Source organism: Micropterus dolomieu, linkage group LG19 (assembly GCF_021292245.1).
Source record: "Micropterus dolomieu isolate WLL.071019.BEF.003 ecotype Adirondacks linkage group LG19, ASM2129224v1, whole genome shotgun sequence".
NCBI lineage: Eukaryota > Metazoa > Chordata > Actinopteri > Centrarchiformes > Centrarchidae > Micropterus > Micropterus dolomieu.
Window position 1 is genome coordinate 459,940 of NC_060168.1, and position 9,603 is coordinate 469,542.

Genomic DNA, 9,603 nt, shown 5'->3' on the forward strand with positions numbered 1-9,603 from the left:
ATACAAATAACAGAATCAAGGCCGTAACCAGGGTTTAGAAATGAATGAGGTCCAGATTTATTTATTTATTTTTAAAAGAGGTAATGCAAACCAAAATTACACCTAAACACAACCAAAGTTATACACTACAGCCACACAAACTAACGATGAGTGTGAGACCTTTTGGATGTGGAGAGGAACGTAGAACATTAATTAACATTAGATCCTGACCGACTCTGTCGGCATGTCAGGAGATTTAAATAGGAAGTCATGCTGCTGTGCCCCATGCGTAAATGTGCACAGCGTCTCTCTTAATGGGAAGACGCTTATTTCACCCACCTGGAAATTCACAAAACTTATTGCCCAAAACATGTGCTTCATGTGTTTCCCCAAGTCCTAAAGCCTTCATTTAATTTGATCGTGTTATCAGTGGTTTTAATTCTAATTATTTTATTGACAGGCTATAGCCTACATATAATTACGGAGGTTCGGACATCGGCGACATCATAGCTTACGGCCATGAACTAAAAGAGCAAACAACATCTATGTAAATACAAGTCAGACGGTGATACAGCTGTGCCCATTTTTTTTTACTGTATTACTGGGAAATCAGTTTAAGGGCCCGTGTCCACCAAAGCGTTCTTCTCTTCATGCAGAGCAAGTAGGCCTATGTACTTTGTGGTGACATTTTTACATTCACTAAAATTAAGTAGGCTACCCTACTTGCAACACATCGCCTCCATGGAAATTATGTATCATAGCAACCACAGCGTCTCGAAAAAAACCACTGCGCCTCCAAAACGCACCCTAGCGCTCCCAGCTAGGCAACAGCAGGTGGCCTTTTCAGCTGTCAAAAAACGCTTTGGTGGACACAGGCCCTAAGAACTTTTAAGTTTTGGCATGATGGGTCTCAAGACGACTGGAGAGAAAAGTAACACATCCCTTGGATATCGGTGCTATTGCACTTTTTTTATCAGTTTTGATAACTAAACTTTGTCTAAAGTCTATTTCCAGCACTAAAAAGACGTTAGGTTTCTTATACGACAGACTACAAAGCCTGAACCCTCCCTCCATATAAACCCTTTAAACAAGCATGGGGAATATTTGGAGACATCTGGGATGTCTACATTATGTACATACATAAATGCCAGATGATGCTTAATTCAATTTAATGTGCTTTAAAGGCTGTATTATTTTAAAAATGAACTCTTTTTTTAGGTATAACCATAGTGTGATTCTGCCCAGGGCACCTTGATACACAGCCAGGTTTGCTGTCCAAAACTGACCAAATATTGGCAGGACATTTTCAGTCATCTTTTCTAAAGTGGTTGGTTTGACATTGAATCTTGACCCCAAGCTGATCACCCTCAGCAGAACACTGAACACATTAAGGATGCCTCAAAAACAGGTTGTTGCCTATTGCCTAAACCACCTGAAACCTCCTCACTGGCTTAATGACTTAATGTCTGATACACTCCACTTGGAAAGAATCAGGTTTGCTTTAAATCACAAACTGAGTGACTTAAAAAAAAAACCTTATCCCCTTTCATTGATTTTCTGGAAGTCCACACCATACCTGACTCTATTCATCAGACAGACCTGGAGGAATTGGGCTAAAGCATCTACTGTCGACTAGTTTATGTTATGAAAATGAAGCTACCGAATTGTAACATTTCAGGATTTTTAAAATGCTTCAATAAAAATACAAATGAGAAAAAAGAAAAACAAGAGGAGCAAGAGATGCAGACAGACTGCAGTTCATGAAGCAGTAAGACAGATGAAGACAAAGATGAACACACAGCGACAACAGCAGCACCACATCTGTTATCAGAAGTGCAGCTGGACAGCAGATTGAAGGCATAATGATACAGTTCTGGAGTTCTTAATCCCATCCATCCACCACAAGAAACACACACGCACACCTTGAAAGTGTCCCCCTTGTCCATTTTAAAATACATGACAGTGATGTTCACTGGATGAGTGGGCAGCATGTGGATGTGACACTTCTCTCCAACCAACCACAGCAACAGTATGACACAGCACTGGACGGCTGGGTGTAGACCATGTTATTTATTGAGATGCCTACTATAGAGGCTTTGCAGTTGCCCCCAGTGTCCTAGCAACCAGCATCAGCATCATCATGGAGGTTCATTACAGAATAATGGCTGTGAGCAACTAAACAGGGTAAGGAAAAAAGGAGATGCCTGGAAGAGACAGCTGATGCCAATCAATTCAGTAATTTCCGTAGTAACAGCAAATAATCTGATAAGGTAAATTTGTTTTTAAATTAGGTTACTGTTCTGTTCTACAATGTTCTAGATACTTTAGTTGCTGAAGCGTCAGCTCAATTACAACACTATTGAATTTATATACACACACACACACACACACACACACACACACATATATATATATATATATATATATATATAGACTTTATGTGACTTTGAACGTGGCATGGTTGTTGGTGGCAGAGGGGTTGGAGTATTTCAGAAACTGCTCGTATATTGGAATTTTCACGCACAACCATCTCTAGGGTTCACAGAGAATGGTCTGAAAAAGAGAAAATATCCAGTGAGCGGCAGTTGTGTGGATGAAAATGCCTCGTTGATGTCAGAGGTCAGAGGAGAATGGGCAGACTGGTTCGAAATGACAGAAAGGCAACAGTAACTCAAATAACCACTCGTTACAACCAAGGTATGCAGAATACAATCTTTGAAATTACAACACATCGAACCTTGAAGCAGATGGGCTGCAGCGGCAGAAGACCACACCGGGTACCACTCCTGTCAGCTAAGAACAGGAAACTGAGGCTGCATTTCACACAGGCTCACCAAATTTAGACAACAGAAGATTGGAAAAACGTTGCCTGGTCTGATGAGTCTCGATTTCAGCTGCAACATTCAGATGGTAGGGTCAGAATTTGGTGTAAACAACATGAAAGCATGGATCCATCCTGGCTTGTATTAAAGGTTCAGGCTGGTGGTGGTGGTGTAATGGTGTGATGGGATATTTTCCCATCCAAATGTCAGACTGCTTATTGTGAAGATGAAACTTTCATACTATCATCTGGTTGCTGCTGTTTACATTCACCCGATTCAAAAAATGCACTGTGGAATGTTTGGGGTGTAAGTTATTCATAGCTTTCAGGTGACGTCACATTCCGTGAAAGACGTCATTTTCCGCAAGTGATACACTGTTACTATGAGTTTTCTACTTTTGCGTTGCCAAAATGCTGGATAGTAATTGTACTTTCTGATGCACAAATTGAGGAAGAGACAAGCCTGAGCTGTGTTAGGTGAGAGATTCCCCACAAGGTAAACAGTCGAGCTTTTTAACGATAGAAATGTTCATATCTTTCTTTTTCTTAAGTTGAGAGGTGATCCAAATAAATGTAACTGATTTTGCGGCGTCTCTACGGGGGAGGCGCGGTGTGAGCCGCTATGTTGGTCTGTTGTTTTGCCCTCCAGCTACCGCGAATGTCACGTGACTGAAAACTATGAATAGCCTACGTGTCTATATATATATGTATATAAATAACTGTATTGTTTTAATTTATTTTACATGTTACCATAGTTTAATGTAGACCTACACTTAATATGTTGTGTGTATAGCACAAAGGAACTACTAATTTTGTTTTGTTATGCAGCCTTGTGCTGAATAGTGACACAACACGATAATAAACAACCTTGTACCTTAAGTATATATATATATATATATATATATATATATGTATATCCTGTATAATGGGAAATAACAAATAGCTGAGGGGGCTTCATAGTAAGTATCATTTCTAGCTTTGCATGTTGCCTTTTCCTGTGCAGTTTATTTTCTTTCAACATCTAGTTAAATATTGTTATTAATGAATGATTTGGACCATAAACTGTATTTATAAAGGTTACTGATGTTGTGTCACGAACTAGCCCAGAGTCAGAAACAAAAAGGCGATTCACATGGAATACATTTTAACAAATGAAAAGAATATATTTGTAGGGTAGGTCATTAATTGGCTGATGGAATCCTGGGAGGAAGAAAAGAGAGATATGTTCAAATATCTAGTTCAGTAGACTGACACTCAAGCTACACAGATGTAAGCTTTTGCCTGATGTCCTTTCTACTCTGCCTGCTGCCTCCTGAGCTGGAAACCGAACCAACCATAAAGCAGCAGACAGAGATGGAGGACATCACGAGGAGCCATGATATTCTAACTTGTTGCCTTTTGGAGAAATGTACTGTACTGAAAGTTGCTCTCCAGGTCAGCACACACTGGCCACTGTACTTCGACTACTTCTTTCATCTTTTGTCTGCTTCCAATGTGTGCCGCTGGAGTTGACTGGTTGACACTAAATGATGAGGCACTACATTTTGTGGTGAGTATGTATTGAACCAAAGGGTGGCATTTCACTGCAGCAGAGAGAAGTGGTCGAGGATGACAATACAGCAGTGGGATGACCATATTTTCAAACCCCTAACCAGTGTGCCACACCTTTGTGCATTTGCACATGAATAAATGAGTGAACGTATGGTACACTTATGCACATGTGCTCTGCCACCAAATGCCAGCCCACTAGAGGCCATTTATGATGTAGGAAGAGAAAATATAGGAAGAGACAGCCTTATTTAGTCCTTATTTGTGGCCAGGACAACGGTCAATTACACTTTGAAATGGCAGGGGTGCCAAAACACACACAAAAAACACATCTTACATAATGTTGCTTCAATATGTAGGAACATGTGAACAATTCTACAGAAATGTAAATGTTTATTTCAACTTGCTCTCTTCCTACACGCACCTTTACTTTCTGTCCTTTCTCTATTATCCTATTTCTCCTCTTATTCCAGGAATATCCCTTATTGCAATTATTTGTTTGTATGTCTGCCAGAATATTTAGTGTTCCCTGACTAATGCTATTCCAGCACCTGCCCGGCTGTCACTGCCCTCGCAGTTGCAGATAGTTATCCTCATCAGTCCCAACCCATTACAAATCAGTGAGAAGTTTCACTGCTCATTTTCTACAAAGCAAATAACTTGTTATTTTCTGATGGTATCTCTGATAATTGGCAGTGAGCTTTTGAAAAAGAAACCCAGTCAAAGTGAACAGTGGGAGGAAAATTCAAACAGATCCAGCGGGGAGGAAGATGATAGACAAGGAAAAGGATTACAGAATGTACTAACACTGATGCAAAGATGAGGATAATATCGCCTGTGTTAGAACGTAGATTTTTCAAATCCTTCACAAGTCAAATCTCTGTGGATGGGAGTTTAATACTTCCACTGGAAAAGTAAATATGATAAACAGTTATAGGCTCTAACACTAAAGCATATATATTAGGTCAGAGCTAAATCACAGTATGAATATTTTAACATGCTCAGAAAACATGTTGTTCACTGCATATTCTGTTGATTTCATTTCTGTTTGGCATTTCTGCTTAATTTGGTAGTGATAGAGTCTATAGAATAGAGATAAATGGCCTGCACAAAAGGATGGGGCTGGACTCAAACCCACTGCTGTAAGGACTCAGGCTTGACACATGGCACACACTCTAAACAGGTAAGCTACCGGGGCGCCTGCTCTGCATATATTTAGCACATATCTCCTCACTTACACTTGTTTTATTTTCCAGAAGCAGTGTCTCTGTGTCAGTTGCTCTATGTCAGTGCTTAAGTTGAGAGGATGGGAAAGCAGAGAAAACTAACTTCTTCAGCACAAATTTGTGGGGTTTTTTTTGTTTTTTTCCAGACCTTTGTCGAATCTATGCTATTTCATTGTGAATTACTCAACAGTTATATACATTTACCGATCTACCCCCATTTTCAACTGGCCGGCCACCTTCCCACGTCACGTGGTTCCACCGTCAATCGTCAGCTTGTCCAGCTGATTGTGGGAGCTGATAAAAGTTGCCTCCTGGAAATGCCAGAGGCGGCTGAGATTTCAACTGAGCAGTCCTCCTATGTTGCCTCTTGGTGTGTTTGTGATTACCTTGTCTTGTGATTGTCTTTATATACTGTTAAATTAGGATGTAATACAAATGAACGTTAACTTGTTTGAGGCATTAGGCTATAGGTTTAGGTTACTTTGTTTGTTTTACACATCTTTTATTTTCGGCACCAGACATACAAGGTTTTGATTTATGCTTTCTTTTTGGACTTTGTAGTTAGTTAAGTGATGAGCCCTGTTTTAGAAAGCGGGTTTAGTGAAAACCGTGAGTAAGTTGAGCCCGAGATGAGGGAAACTCTGGGTTTTCCGTTTCAGAGAGCGAGATCAGATAAACTCTAGGTCTGTAACCCCGGAAACTTACGCTGTGAACCTAACCTGCTCGGGAGGAGGTTTACTTCAACTAACGCTGAGTTTCTCTCTAACTCCTCCCCTCGTGCGGAGCTTGAAGCGGCTGTCTGACATTTCCTCATTCAGACTGTCGATATCAAAGCACATATTGGAACACAATTACGTCTTTAGAAACATCGAAATTACGGTTAAATAGGCTGTTAGTTTTTTTATTTTTTTACCCAAACATCAATCTTTCATCGATACGTATGGACAGAAAGTTATCTTTGGACATCGTAAATTTATCCTCAGCCCAGAATAAAATCTATAAGCTACACTGTCCTTTATAACACGTGACTCTGTGAACATGAAGGCAGTATTCACTGTTTAAAGTAGGTAGGCCTAATCTGTATAAAACTGATCAATGAACAGTAGGCCTAACCTTTCATATTGTAGTCGCACTGATTGAACAGTCCTATCGTAGTCATCAACTGGATATGATGTGAATATTTCTGTGTGAGGATGACTGTGCAGCTGAAACAAATAAATGTAGTTTAAAAGTGAGTTTTTCATTATCTGCTGATAGTCTGAATGTGTTTTGACAGCATTTCATAAAATACGAAATTAGCAAGATATTATTAATGTAACAGACGTCTAAAACCTCACAGTCAGTTTGAACCTAGACACATTTTACATTACAAAAAAATCATTAATAGGCCTACTGAGTCGGACTGTCACTTTACAATCACAGGTCCATGAGTAATCTAAACTACGTCTAATCTGTTCCATTAATATTTTCATCTTCAGTTATTGCCACTGGCATTTAGTCCCGTCAGGTTCCAGCTGAATAAACAGGCTTGTAGCTATTTAAAATGAATAACAGGCTGTAGGAGAATTCCAGCACTTTATCATTCATTAAGGAAATTCCAGTCTTGTAAATAATGAATGAGCAACGCTGTAAAAAATGTAGCCTGATATTGTTAACGTATCGATCCTGCGTTTTAGAGCCTATCATCGTCCGCGTTGGCACATGTTCATATTGCTAGCGCCACCCGATTAAAATGCAGCCTCTGCCTTTATATACCCGTTGCCATGGTGAATCGTAGTATCGGAGCTCCATTGATAATGTCTTTTTTTCATCCCCACGCACACACTTCCATCAGGCTCAACATACTCAGAGTTGACTGAACTTATTCTGATGGGCCTTTCTGAAACAGAAGAGTTTGACAGCTCAGAGTTCATCAACCCAGAGTTTGTTGAACCTGCTTTCTGAAACAGGGCCCAGGTCACAAGTAAACATGATTTTGTTGACTGTTGATTAGTGTGAACTGACCCTTTAACATACTGTACTGCGCTTGAAATTTCCTCAAACATTCCCAAGTAAAACAAAATGTGTCACGCCTTAGAATCATTTCTCATACATCCTACTGAACAGTGGACAAAATTGGCAGCATTGGACAAAAAAAAAAGACAAAAATACCCAACACATCTATGGATGCATGCTTGCGTCTCTCCATGTAACCTCTTCAGTGCTAGAATGGCATTTTCCTAAATATCTTCAGGAAGTGGAAGGGACACTGAGTAAACTGGTTCACGCAAGAGTCTCACAAGTCCCACAGTGAGCTTGATAACAGTCATCATTTGGCCTGATCATGTGGACATAAGACCAGTACACATGGCTGTACAACACCAGATCACACATATACGTCTGGAACTGCTCTCAGTGATCTTTACAATGACAGAGTGAGTCATCACGTCTTAACGTGCGTAATGACACAGTGATTTGTGATGAGCTCAAATCTAATGCTATAGATTCATTTCACAAGCTGGTAACAGGTTGTACATTTAGAACCAAAGAAAAATGAAAGAAATACATAATATTTAATTGAACTGAATATAAATGATAATAGCAGCAGAAGTAGTAGCTGTAGCAAAGCAACAGTGAAAGCGACAATAACAACAACAATGCTGTTATTGATGGCAATAATGCAAATAATAGCAAGAAAGATCTTTGTTATTTCCATTCAATGAGGATGATAATGATAATATTAATATTAATGATAACAACCACACAACTTAATTATAATAATATCCTGTCCCATTGTGTTATTGCATACCGTGCAGTTTTTTGGGATCTGATAAGCCTTCACACGCATGGATCTTGACACAACCTCAACCTCATAAATCTTATCTCGGCTCCTCGGTGGTATCCGTAACAAGAGACTCACATCAACGCCACCATTTGCTTCTGATAGATGAACTGCTTGAAGTTATGATGCTTCTTCTTTGCTGGTGCTCCTATTTCAGTTTATAGTACAGTGCTCAAAGCTCCTGCAGTTGTGCAGCGTTATTAGTCACTTCAGGTAAGTTCACTATGTGTTTCCACTGCGTACATGTTTCGCCTACCTGCACATAGTCTATCCCATCTTAAAGCAGGTTTTAAATGAAGAACACAAACGTATATGCTTTTGTTTGACAAAAAAAATTGATTTTATGTTACGCATTTCTTGTTGCGGTGGGTGTGACATTCAGCCAGACTTGTTTAGGCTCAACTGAGATTATCTTGTTGTCTTGCGCAGCTCTCAAGATAACTGAACAATCACTGCAGAGCCCTTGCCACCCCCAACATCCAATCAGATGTGAGACAGGTGAACTCAGCATGGCACCTTGTCAGACAGTCTCCCCCACAGTCTGGAACCACTGGAGATAGTGTAGGTGGAGGGAATGTGTATGTGTGTTTCCTGAATACCTTCAGGGACCGTGGTGCATTGGGATGAACAGGAGCAATGTGTGTGTGTGTGTGTGTGTGTGTGTGTAGTTTGTGCAGTGTGTATTATCTCTCGCATGGATGACTCAGGGCAATCAAGAGTAAATGCGTGAGTGTGATTTTCTTGCTCCGATGGGAATTTCCCAGCTTGCCATCTGATGGTCAGTGTGGCTCATTCTCTGGATACCTGTGAATTGGTAGCGAATTGCTTTGAAATAAACCAAATATCTTTCCACGCCAATCCATCTTCCAAGCTGTGATGGTTTGTTGACTCTCAGAGGCTTTATTGTCATATGGGCCAAGAGACACAGGTCAAGTGGAATCCTTTACTTTAGCAAGTGTAGTGTAGTATTCTGTATTATGTCCTTCACACCCCTGTATGTCAGATAAGGTTTTTTTTCTACCATAAGAAATTGCTTTGTTTCTCTCATAAGAGAAGCGTTAGCTTGAAAATGATGAGCCAGACCACTGAAAGTGACTTTGACAAGGTGAACTTGTTATAAGATTATTCCAGTGAGAGAAGTCTGTGACTGGTACGAATGATTGCGATATTCAATTAAAGAATGCGAAAAGTCTGTCTGTCCACAACCT

General features: G+C 40.0%; 1 long non-coding RNA gene across 2 annotated transcripts; it reads left to right on the forward strand.

The window, feature by feature from the left end:
* The first annotated feature begins 3,166 nt into the window (after window positions 1-3,166).
* On the forward strand, window positions 3,167-9,253 carry LOC123957853. 2 transcript variants are annotated; one of them, XR_006821919.1, is made up of 4 exons: window positions 3,167-3,296; window positions 5,422-5,531; window positions 5,605-5,944; window positions 8,825-9,253. It is a non-coding gene; the product is annotated as an uncharacterized LOC123957853 (long non-coding RNA). The 2 variants fall into 2 exon arrangements; XR_006821920.1 differs by lacking the exon at window positions 5,605-5,944.
* The last annotated feature ends 350 nt before the right edge of the window (window positions 9,254-9,603 follow it).